The sequence below is a fragment of the Eumetopias jubatus genome, unplaced genomic scaffold (genome assembly GCF_037043125.1).
Source record: "Eumetopias jubatus isolate StellerSeaLion01/CBP00866 unplaced genomic scaffold, mEumJub1_p1.0 scaffold_3, whole genome shotgun sequence".
In the NCBI taxonomy this organism is placed as follows: Eukaryota; Metazoa; Chordata; class Mammalia; order Carnivora; family Otariidae; genus Eumetopias; species Eumetopias jubatus.
The window spans coordinates 39848886-39861852 of record NW_028274809.1 but is presented as its reverse complement, the minus strand read 5'-3'; the positions used below and the strand labels follow the sequence as shown (position 1 = coordinate 39861852).

Below are 12967 nucleotides of genomic sequence, written 5' to 3'. Positions count from 1 at the left end.
TGTAACAAACTAAAGTGCAAAATTCCTCCACAACTGCCTATCTTTTCTAAATGTATAGTTGGATATTTGTACAGAATTGTATATTTGTAAATACTTTTCCATAAATATATGTAATGTGCTGACTTTCATATAAGAAAGGTTATCATTTGAAATAATGCCTGATAGGCTTTCATATTTTTGGAAGAGTATTACTTTAAATGTACATGTTCAATCTAAAATTGTTAATTATGGGGGCACCTGGGTGACTCAGTTGCTTAAGCTTCGGACTCTTGGTTTTGGCTCAGGTCATGATCTCAGGGTCATGAGATCGAGCTCTGTATAGGGCTCTGTGCTGGGTGTGGAGCCTGCTTAAGATTTTCTCTCTCCCTCTCCCTCAGCCCCTCCCTTCCCTCTAAAAATAATAATAAATAATAAAAAATAAATAAATAATAGAATTGTTCATTATGAAAAGAATAGATGTTTTATGAGAGAGGGAGAGAACATTTACAGTCTTCAATGCATTTATAATAAGAAGAAATGAAAATCTGTGACCATCAATTACATAGTCACAGGTGTATTTTAAGTGAATGTGAGGCAATGGATTTTTTTTTTTAACAAAATCACAGGCGATGAAATTGGAAAATAAATACCATCTTATCCCTACACTCTCACCCTGGCTTGGAGAGTAAGAAAGGTTTGGCCTCACAGGTGTGTTAGATGAAAACCAGGTGGTTCTGATCAAATCACTCTGGGATGGCAATGAGATTTCTAGAGCACTGTGGGGGCTCAAGGTGCTTCTATGGAGGAAACATGAGCCAGAGTGTGAGCTGCCTCGTAACAACAGCTTTTCAATTTGCCTTCTTCTAAGCTTCAGTAGAAGAAAGGAAAGATTCCTTTTTTCTTTGAAAACAATCTATTTTTTACATTAAGGTAATATGTAAATACGGTTTAAAAAAAGTTTAAGGTAAAAGGGGAAATGGTTTCCCCCTCTTATAATACACTGAGTTTCTCTCCTCCAGTTAATCACTGCTGTGTGTGTGTGTATATCCCAGCTTATATACATTTATTTTTTCTTATTTACACAAGTGCAGTCATACCATACATATTGTTTTACAGCTTGTTGAAAAACATATCTTGGAGATCTTTCCATAACTGCAGATACAGATCTTCCTCATTCTTCTTTTTTTAGTTGTATAATATATCACTGAATGTGTGTACAGTAAGTTATGCAATCGTCCTCCTATTGATAAACATTTCGTTGGTCTTCAATTTTTGTTTTTTATAAACAGTGCTCAATACAAGTATATCTATAGGGTCAGTTTTTAGTTGTAGAATTACTGGGTCAAAGGGGATATGAATTTGCAATTTTGACAGATACTGCCAAATTGCCCTCTTAAAGGGTTGTGCCTCTATTCCCATTAACAGAGAATAAAAGAGCCTCAGTAGCACTGGTTCTTTGCTTAATTGTTGCTTCCTGGCACAGTAAGAGGAAAAGGACCTATTGCAAACACTGGCAGGAACCCACCTACCCTCTGTAGAGTTCTCCAATTATTAGTGCACCAGGGAATTCATTCAGCTCTGGTGAGGACACTCATAGACATCTCTCTAATTTCACTCATCAGTGTATCATATAAATATGTGTTTAGCATATTTATCAAAGGATACCCACCATATGCTAGTTTCCCCAGAGCTTGCTAATAATCTGGAATTTTTGCATCTGGTCCTACATTTCATTTTGTCCTTGGGAAATATATAGTTCCAGCATCTGGATGGTAATAATAAATAATAATAGCTCCCTTATATGGGACTTTTGCTCCAGGAATGCAGAACACATTATGCACATTATCTCATTAATCATAAAAACATCCCTTTAAGGAAGGCATTTTCATCTATATTTTAAAATTACATAGAGCTTGAGCAAAAGAGTGTAAGGATTTCCCTTACGGGTCTTCATGAACTAACGGGTTTTATGTATTCTGGTCTCCTGATTTGAGTTCAGCAAAGTTCATGACAGAGGCTCTCTGAGTTCTCTTCATTAAGGAAAGTCTCAGTGCTTTTATAAAATTATAACAAGAGGGCGCCTGGGTGGCTCAGATGGTTAAGCGTCTGCCTTCGGCTCAGGTCATGATCCCAGGGTCCTGGGATCGAGTCCCGCATCGGGCTCCCTGCTCCTTGGGAGCCTGCTTCTCCCTCTGCTTCTCTCTCTCTCTCTCTCTCTCCCTCTGTCTCTCATGAATAAATAAATAAAATCTTTAAAAATAAAATAAAAATAAAATAAAATTATAACAAGAAAACGGAACAGAGGTCTCCAGATAAGACGGAGAAGGTTGTGAACTACTTTTCTCAAAAGATTTTGCCTCCTTCCATTAAACAATTAAACAATTGTGAAAAGAATAGAAGCCAGGTGGAGAATAAACCATATGGTAGATTAAAGTTTGTAACCACATACCAGGGAATTCTCCTGGTGTTGATCGAAATGAGACGACTGTATCTGTAAACACTCTCAAGCTATGATCAAATTGGAATGGAGGGAGATGAACTAAAAGTTATGTTTGACTTGATAGACAAGAATAAGAGTTTGGGGGGAAGTCTCTTAGACTGGCCAGTTGACATTGCCACGGGAGGCCTGATACCAACATTGACGATACCAAGGGGTTCGTTCAGTGCCTTCCGTGCAGCACCATCATTGTGAAATCTAGTGCTAGTTGCACAGAACTCTTGATCTGACTTGGGAAGGTTATCTACAGAAGCTCCTTGTGGGCAAGTAGAAATAGAGGCATGACTCTGGCATTTCCTTCAGGCTCATGGGATTGTCAGCTGCAAGTATACAATGGATTTTTCTTTCGGTGCATCTGTATTCTTCTCTCATAAAAGTAAAGATTCTGCGGATAATGTCTTACACGAGAAGGCAGAAATACGTTTCAAGCTGGGATCTCACTCAGGGATCCTCTTCTTACCGTTATGAGGTCTTAACAAAGGCTATCATTGTCTCTTCCTGTTGCAATTTATAGTAGAATTTTTTTTGGCCTCAGAGGAGGAAATGCAGTATGGTGAATAGAAAAAATAATACAAAATTCCATAAATAAAATCCCCTCTCTTGCCTTATAACTTCCACCAAGAATGACTCGTGAGCCAGTAGCAGAGATCAAAGGCAGAGCACAGGCTTTTCCAGAAAAAAAGTGCTGGGGCAGAATTTTTTAGCTTTTCAGATACTAAAATAGATAGAAGGAATTCAGAAAAATAATGTGCAAAATACTGTGGGCTGTAGTTAGCAGAACCGATTTGCTTTCTATAGCAGCAAAACTAGATGTGACTAACTCCAATGCTAAGAACAGTGGAGCTTAGCCGTGTGGCTCATATTTATATTAATTTTGGTGCAAGAAAAAGTTTTTCATTGTTTTTATTGTTTCAGACCACTCAAAAACACCAATACTTTAAATAGGTAGGTGTACTGAAATATTGTGCCATGTTTGACCAAAAATCTCCTTACGATAACGTTCATTTGGGATCCGACACTTGAAAGATTTCATCAATGTGAAGCATTTAGTTTATACAAACCCACAATCACATATCAAACTGTCTTTGGTAAGAAGAGACAAGGTCAGCTCCAAAGGGTTCCTGTCTCCTGCAGGGTTTGCCATTAGAGAATGAAGGCAAATTGCCAGTGCCTGTGTACATGAATTCTCTTTGTCCTCTTTTGTTTGGTTGTGGGCTCTATCCTAGTGATTTTACAAGATGCCTGCTGTGTTCCCGAGAAAATGAAATGTGCTAAGCATGCTTGCCTTCAGCTTGTCCTCACCCACGGGAGGTATCTGGGGTGATGAATTGCCGGACTCCTAACTGCTCTTCTCTCCCCTCCTTACATAGTTTGGTGTTAATCACAACAAAGTTATTCTTTCAAGTGAAAGTGTGAGTAGGTCCTTTCAGGTTTTATTAGGCCCTAGGGACGCTTGGCCTAATCTGAATCTGAAGGTTAACTTCCAAATATAATTCAATTTACCTGATTTTTTTAAAGCCATTGATACTGCCAGAAATATAGGTAACCTTTTTAAGATCCTTTCAGGCAGTTTCAGTGGTTTGAGAGAACATTCAGTGCAGGAATCTCTGTATTCTCTAAAACTGGAAGACCTCTCCTGGAACTATACCATAACATCGTTTTAGAGCTGGAAAGGATCTCCAACTCATCTAATCCAGGCCTGTCATTTTATCAGGTAAAAAATTGTCGTGATATGATTTTTTTTTCAAAATATATCACTTTTTCCAGGTAAAGTAAGATAAGCATATGGTTCAAATTTCAAAAGGCACAAAATATTGGGCAGTGGAAAATAAATATTTCCTGGTTACCCAGTTAGCATCCTTGGAGTGTACCACTGCTACCAGCTTCTTATGATTTTTCCAGAGATATTTTATGCATGCTATGACAGCCTTTCAGTGAGATCTCCAGAACTGGCAAGGCCAGAGAGGTTGTAAATTAATCACAATTTGATAATTATCATAAAGTAGTAGTGAATCTTCTAATTCCAGGATCTATCAGCTCTCTCACTTACTCTCATGGACAAGTTAATTCATCTTTCTTCCTCATTTTCTCCATTTATGTGGTAGAACTGATGATCCCTGCCAGGCAGGATTGTCAGGATTAAGTGAGGTAATGGACCAAAGTTTCAGACACACCCCTTGATTTTGACTATGGGAAAATAATAATCTTTTTTTCCTATCTATTTTCATTTCAAATGCAGAAGACAAAGTCTTACCAAGGTAAGAATGAAGATGTCTACAGAATACATACAATAAGAAAGTTTGTGCCACATTATCAGTTTTCACAGCTCTATCACTTACTTTTCCCAAACTTGAAGAAGTTCACTGGCCTCATCCTTCCTCATTTCACTAGTAGGGTCCTGGGATCAAGCCCCGCATCGGGCTCCTGCTCCGAGGAAAGCCTGCTTCTCCCTCTCCCACTCCCCCTGCTTATGTTCCCTCTCTCGCTATGTATCTCTCTGTCAAATAAATAAATAAAATCTTAAAAAAAAAAAAGAATAAGAGAGGTGGGGATGATGCAACTAGTACGTACCAGGCACTTTGTTAAGTGACACAGAACCAGGCAAAACACAATGGAGAAAATGGTGTTAACCATTTTTTAAGCACCAATGGTGCTCTACTTAAGGATTGGTGGAATTCAAGGGACTGCTGGGTCTTCTGAGACCTAGAAAATCATTAGTCTCCTTCAAATTTAAGATTTCAGTTATCAGTGGGAAAAAAAATCCAACCAAACAATTTAAAGAACTACAGCTATGTATTGTTTGTATGACTGAGAAATCAAAATATCGGGCGGACTTTAAAAAACCAATGGCTCTAAGGGCACCTGGTTGGCTCTTTTGGTAGGGCATGCAACTCTTGATCTCGGGGTCATGAGTTTGAGCCCCACATTGGGTATAGAGCTTACTTAAAATGAAAAAAAAAAGTAAAGTAAAAAATCAGTATCTCTATAATATCAACAAAGACCTACTTTTTTTTTTCCATTGCTGTACTCTGTCTTCCATGATGTTGTTTTCACCTAAACCTTGTCTCTTCTAGTGGTCTCAAGGAGGTAGTCAGAAACAACCAGAGCTTTCTAGGTCATATCTACAAAAGCAGAGAGTACTTTTGAATTAACTCCCATCGTTTCGAGAGAAATTTTCTTTCCCCAAACTCCTGCCACTGTCTCCTCAGTCTCATTGTCCCTACCTGGGGCACAATGTCTTAAGCCAATCAGCAATTAGCCCTGGAGCTGGGTGATCCAACCCAAACTGTGCTGGAAAACATAATGTTTACTTAGAAAGCACAAAGAGGCCTTGATGGTGAGGAAGGACCTCACAAATATCAACTAGATCTCTTGTTACTCCCTTTCTCTGCATGTCTATTCTATGTTGCTCTTTTGGGCTGGCTCCATATGCAAGGTTTTCACTTTGGGTTCCCTTATAAATTTGATTTACACATGGCTGAGGTTCACCATGGGACAACTCCCAAGTCAAATATCTGTGACTCTGCAAATCCAATTCTCATCATCCACCTGTGATTTTTGTGCTTTAGTTCAAAAGTCTCAAATATAATTGGCTTGGCCTAACCCATGGATTGACTTGCATAGTGGGTCTCCACACGCTGGTCCTTGTCTCCTATAGCCAAAAGAGTAGGGTCATCTGATATAATTATGGATGACTAGGCCCATCTGTTCAGCATGGCTTGTGGGTGGAAACAGATTCTTTTAGAAGGGAATGTGGGCAGAAAGGCAATTATATACTTCTCTAACCAGAAAAATCCCAGGGGTGAAAGGATAGGCAAAAAATGTCCCCAAATGTAAAGATAAAAGAAAAGCTTGATTCAAAGTTAGTGTGACCAACCATAGATGTTTGCTTTACTCACATTTTAACCTTATAATCTCTGGAATTTGCCTTTAAAAACACCAAAATACTACTTCAAGGAGAAATATTACAGAAGAAAACAATCTTTGATCATAATCTAGAACCTAAAAAGATATCTATGCTCATTATGTCCCAGGTGTTGGAAAGTGTCAATGCATCGCTAAATTTTATGTCTTTTTTTGCAAACTATTACTTCCTCAAAATGACTTTAAAATGGACCGGGCTAATAGAATAACCCCAGTAGATCTTCTCCCAACCGCAGTGCACTTCACTCTTAGGTAAATTACCCATTTGCACCTCCAGATTTCCCATCCCATCCCCAGCCTAACTCGATATATTCACTGGAAAAGGGGAAGTTTTTAAGTTCTCAGCAGTACCTGTGGCTCTAAAGAAAGAAATGTGTGGGCATCAATCAGAGTAGTGCGACCAAAATTCTGTTGGACGAGGGAAACAGAGCTGGAATAAGCCGAATGAGACGTGTTCTGCTTTACTCACTAATAATGGGTTCAGGCTCACTTTGATCCGAATGACCACCTAACTGATGACAATTTTAAATGTGAGAGAAGTAGAAAAAGGACTCTTTTAGCCCCCCACCCCCACCCCCAACCTAGAGCGCATTGGGCTGAGGGCACCGAAACTTCCCTCTGAGGCATGGAAATGGCACCGAAGTTTATCTTGATGGTTCCAATCCTTGAGTTCAGAACCTTTAGCCTAGACTAGTCCAGATATCAAAAAATAATAAAATGAAGTTTAACAAAAGAAAAACATAAGAAACAGAGACAAGACCCTTCAAAAAATGTTATTTGGCCTGTAGATAATTCTGATTTTAGTTAAAAAACAAAACAAAGCCCAGTGATGGTTAAAACTAAACAATAGTTAAAAGAAAGAAGGGAAGACTTCAGGCGTAAAGGCAGAATTTTTTTTTTTAATCAACATTTCATGCAGCAGCTCCTGTGTGGCCTTCCCATTTCTCAATAGCTTTGATTTGTGGAAATTATGGTTATGCAATTTCCACACATTGTGCTCCAATCACAGCATGTAGGCAACAATAAAAAGAAAACAACTAGATGCACTTGAAGCTGGAGATTTTGATAAGCTTTTCTTTTCATTTCACAAGGGTTTTTAACTTTATATTTTTCTGAGGCAACTGAAATAATCCTATTGAGCTTTAATCAGATATCCGTGAATACAGGGAAGTGTCTCATTTTCTTAAATGTATCTATGGCAGCAGCACTGGTTAATCTAGTTGTGAAAAATTAACCAAAAAGAAACTATTGGACTATGAGAATTCCACAGTTGACAGATTGTTGGTCTTTCGCTTAAAAAAAAAAAAAAAAAAAAAAACCTATGCCATCTGTTTACAAAAGATGAGAAATGTTGGAGAAAATTATTTCCCTTAGGGCATAATGCTACAGCCATTTAGAGAGAGGTCTCTGGCATTTTCCGTGAGGCTTTGGTACAAGGAAAAAGACAGCATCAGGTCTACACGGTCATTGACTGAGAAAAACAAAGATGATTTCCTCTGGTCCTTATTTTAGTTTTACTCTTTGAACTTCCAGCAGTTTATTTATTATTGTTGTTGTTATTTTTAATTGGGTACAGATTGTTTTAGGAATCATCTTGGTTCCTTTTTTGAAGTTGGGTTTTTTTTTTTTTTTTTTGAGACTGGTTTCTAAAGTGCTCCACCTCCACCACCTGTCACTCTACGGGGGGCTACGGCTTGAGGACACTCACCAGTTCTGAGCTCGGCTGCGGACTGGATGGTGAAGGGCAGCGGCAGAAGGAGGTGGAGGTGCAGATTTGGAGGTAGGTGGCAATGCAGTCTTTCAAAATAAAAATCCCCATGCTGCAGCTCTCTGATAAATTTTCATACACTCCGTGTACCCAGAGAAATAAAACTAATCTATCCAATGTAATTCTCTCAGAAGGATTTTCTCCTTACATACAAAACCCCTTGGAAATTCACCTCCTCACCCCATCACATTCTATGTGATTAATCATATGTTGGTCATCTGTCACTAGATGGCATCATGTAGTGTTTCTTAGCAGCAGTTAACTAAGTTGGCAAAATTATAGCGTGGGCCATTTTTTCCGTATTTTCTTCTTTGCTGTGGATCTAGAGAATCTAAATTGGATACTGGATATTTCATCTTTATTTGCTTTATGGGTTTGGTTTTGTAAAATGTGTATGTTCTTTGAGATTCTTCTTCTCAGTGTGTCTTGCGAGGATGGGACCTCAATGATTCTGAGTCTTAAATAAATAACAAATTAGTTCTTCCTCTAAATTTTCTTCCAAGTCACACACACAAATATTTACTTTGAAAGACTTTGCAGAAATAAAATAAAGCTCAACACATTCAGGATCTTTACCTAGACATGCAGGCAGAACAAAATATATGTATGAAATTTGTTTTATCTAAGCATGGCCAGTTGCCAGTTGAAATCTACTCGTGGATAAGCCAGGCTGATGGAATAATATAAAAACGATCCGTTGATGCTTTCAGAAACCTGTGAAATTTATAAAGGAAATATAACAACGATAAATAAGGAAACCTGCCATAAACAGAATGAAAGTTAATGGTCACTGTCTTATACTTTCCCAGATGTGACAGATAATGATAACCATTTTCCCCCAGTTTTATTGAGACATAACTGTCAATGACCATTTTTATTTGTTGTATTCCAATCAACCTTATGTTACTGAAGAATGGAATCTAACTTCTATGCTGTCAGTAAAACAAGACAAATCTTTCTAGATTTTAATTCTGACTTAATGACCTGGAAATTTGTAAATAATAACAGATGATAAAATATATTATTTGTAGTGAGGCTACCAAGATAGATGACAGATAGATCAGATGATAGATAGCATCTAATCTAGTACTTGATGTTCTAAATAATTGTCTAAAATCTGTAGTATTAATTTTCTATTTTCATTTACTTATTTACTATTTGGAAAGACAGTTCTGTTTCAATTCGTCTTTTTATTTTATTGTATTTCATTCATTCAACAAATTTTAGCTGAATACCTATGTTGGATTAGTTACTAGAGATGCAAAAATAAATAGGACACTAAACTTGCCCTCAAAAAGTTTTTAGTTCTTTGTGTTGTTAAGCATCCATACAGTAAGTTTCAGAATCAATCATTGGGGGTAGGGGGAGGAAGGAGAGAAGGAGAGTGGGAGAGAGAAAGAAAAAGAGAAAATGCAAAGAGTCTTAGATGAGGCAATGAGATGCATGGTTACTGTCACAGCTCTGCTAGTAGACCCCGGAGCTCCCTCATTGTATGTGTAAATGAAGTAATTTTATATAAAAGTATTTTGTAAACTATAAAATACTTTTTAAGTGTAGAGCTTTTTAAAGCTTTCTAATTTCTTCCTGTAAGAACCCCGCTGTTTTCAAATAGAACTCTGATCCTGCAATCAAGTCTTACTTCCTTTTAATTTAGCCTCTATTTCAAAATTCAAAACTCTATTTCAAAATTCAAAATTGCATAAATAAACCCCATTAAATTTCCAGCTCACCTTGTAAAACAAAACAGAAACACTATGATCTTGGAGAGTGAAAAGGTAGGAGGCTAAACTGAATAGCCCTGTGCTCACATCACACTCTGAAACTTTAAGACCCTGGGATGATCACTTTCCCATTTTCTACTCTGCTAATTCTTGCTGCTTCCCTTGATTTCTGCAGATGAGAAATGGAATCTCAAGCACATTCTGTTACAATAACGTATGTGGGATAAAGAGACCTCTAGAAAATTTCATTCTGGTCCTATAACTTTGCCTCTTTTACACTCTGCTGGTAGAAAAAAAAATAAAGACCTAGTTGATGGCTGGATTAGGAGATTCAGTACAACACCACCTATTCTTAGACTTATTTGATAATTTCACAGAATGCTTCTTACTTTTCATTATGGCCAGTCATTTCATATTCTCTAATAGGGAAGTCAGAAAACTTCTTTTTCCACAGATTGTATGCAGAAATCAATATGTAAGGAATGCCAAACTCAAATATATTTAAGACCAAAATGAAGAACACACAAAATGGTGTCCTTTGTCAAGTCCTTGATTGGATCTGGATGTGTAGAGAGGTGTTTTATCTTAATTTCCTAGTTTATTATCTGAAGATTTTGTCTTTTATTTTGTTACTCTACTAAGTTGCATTTTTGGTATGATGACAGCTTACCAATAAAGATAAACTTCTAATTAAGCATTTGGGCTGAAAATATTCCCTCAATATATCGGTATTTTCTTTTTTTTTGAAATAGTCTTATTTCATGAGGAAAAGAGAAAGAAAGTTATTTGGATTCATTCTACCTATAGAAAATTATGCCTATCCTTACTTTGAATGATTAGTTTGGTTCTAGAATATTCATATGCCATCAAACATGGGCTGGGAGCAAACTTGAAAGATTGGAAATGAAAGGTTAGAGACCAAGATATCTACTTACCATATTATTTGTTTTCTGGCTTTCCCTTCATTTTTTAGGTTTATGACATTTTTCTCTTTCTTTAAAATATTGCCTCAAGCCAACAAGTGTCTTAAGAATGACTTATTAGTATTTGTGCACAGAAACCTAGAAAGTAGAATTCTATATCATCAGTTCCAGAGACCTTAGCATTTAAGTCTTTTGCCATCAGTATATTTGGGTAAAAAGATGGTTTTTATCATAAAAGTGTATGTACCTACATTTAACCATGGACAAAACGTCCCTGGAAAGAAGCAGAGATTGTTTAAAAAATTATTCTGGGAAAGTGTGCTGAAGCTTTTCTCTAAAAATAAAATGGCATTTCATCAGTATTGGTCATTTTTTAGCCACATATGACAAATGATCACAGATGCTCATAAAAATCTAAAAGGAACTGAATGTTGTTCTCTTCTGACATGGCAAAATATCTTTCCTTTAACTGCATTTTAAAACAAAAACAAACTTTACCATTTTGATTAAAGAGAATACAGGAAGCCATATGGTCCCACCCAGAGTTCCTGCATTCAAAATGTCCTCATGGGGAAGAAAGTTGAAGGTGTTTTTAAGAACAGAACTTTCATGTTTCTGCCTCTAAACAATGGTACTTCCTGTTTTGACCTCTAACCATGCTAGGCTATCAAAAAGTAAGATGATGGACTTCTCCTTTTGACATGGCGAAGAACATTTTTACTCCCTCCCACGATGTGTATTTAGAGTGAAGATTATCAAAGCTCAATTTCCCTGAGGCTCTTTACATTGATCTATGGTCTCCCAACAAAGATTGGGATTTTCAAAAATTTAGTTACCTAGCCATGAGGCTGGTCTTGAAGTCAAGAGAATATTCGTCATCCCAAATATAAGTAAAAAGCTACATGTTGCTTTTAAATGGCCCCAGCGTTTTACTAAAAGTTATTAACAGCCCTTAACAGAGTCAGGACTCTGTGACTGCCTCTAATTTAAGATACCTTCTTTCAAAAAAGAGAGAGAAAACATGAGAAAGTAAGAAGGGAAGGAAGGAAGGAAGGAAGGAAGGAAGGAAGGAAGGAAGGAAGGAAGGAAGGAAGGAAGGAAACAGAAAAGAAGGAAAAGAGAAAATGTAGGAGGAAGAGAGGAAGGAAGAAAAGAAAGAAAACTTAGAGTAGAACGAGAAGGCCATCACTACCAAGTGATGTCAGACTGGCCAGCGCTCCGAGAGAGAGGGCCTCAGGCCCCTCACTGAGAGGGTTCTTGGCTTTGGGCAAGAAAGAATTCAAGAGCAAGTCATTTAGAGAAAGGGGCAAAGATTTATTAAGTATTAAAGTAAGAAAGAAGCTACTTCATAGACAAAGTAGCAGTCTCTTCTCCCAGGTGAGGAAGAGGGATTTTCCCTTTGCCTCTAACAAAAGGTTTTATAAGGTTTTTTTGTTTTTGTTTTTGTTTTTTAAATTAGCTAACCATAGGGGCACCTGGCTGGCTCAGTTGGTTGGGCGTGGGGTCTTCCATGATTTGGATCTTGTGACTCTTTTTATGATCTGCTGACTTTTAGAGTAAGGGTTAGCCTAAAACCCAAATGGCTTTACTTTGGTCAACTTGTCTCCCAAGGCTTCCTTCTCTCCTGCCTCAAAGGTAAGAAAAAAACTACTTGGAAGATTCAATAATCTGAGTACCTGTTGCTTCCCGAAACCAGAAAAAAAAATTTTTTTTAAGCAAATCACTTAGTATAAAAAGTAACTCATGTTAGTTTTTGAAAAGTAGGTACAGACTAATGGAATGCTGAAGATGTATGACCTCAAAATAAATAACAAAAGCATTTTAGTAGGTAATGTCCTCAAAGTTTTTTTTTTTTTAAAGGAGTACTATACATTGAAAGAGGGCACTATTTAAAGTGGAAAAAAATTTCAGCAACAATTCCATTTTCTGTATTTTTGTGAGAATGACAGTTTATTAGAAATGAGAATATATTTTCTCAACAAAAAAGACAAACCTTATCTTGGAATCCCGTCTCCTTCAATTCTTGAAAGAAGTTATATATTTCTATATCCATAAAACAGCAATGTGTTGGCTTTCTTCCTCAGATTCTATAAAATCTTCCTTAAATATAAATGCATATACTATTATGTATATATATATACACATATAATTTAAA

The 12967-nt window shown here is 37.0% G+C and overlaps 1 protein-coding gene across 1 annotated transcript in view; it reads left to right on the top strand.

The window, feature by feature from the left end:
• The first annotated feature begins 8097 nt into the window (after positions 1–8097).
• Positions 8098–12967, top strand: part of SLC39A10 (solute carrier family 39 member 10) — a 133146-nt gene continuing 128276 nt past the window's right edge. Inside the window, exon 1 of the mRNA XM_028122378.2 lies at positions 8098–8180. The gene's annotated coding sequence lies outside the window, so the exon portion shown is untranslated. The remainder of the gene's footprint in view (positions 8181–12967) is intronic.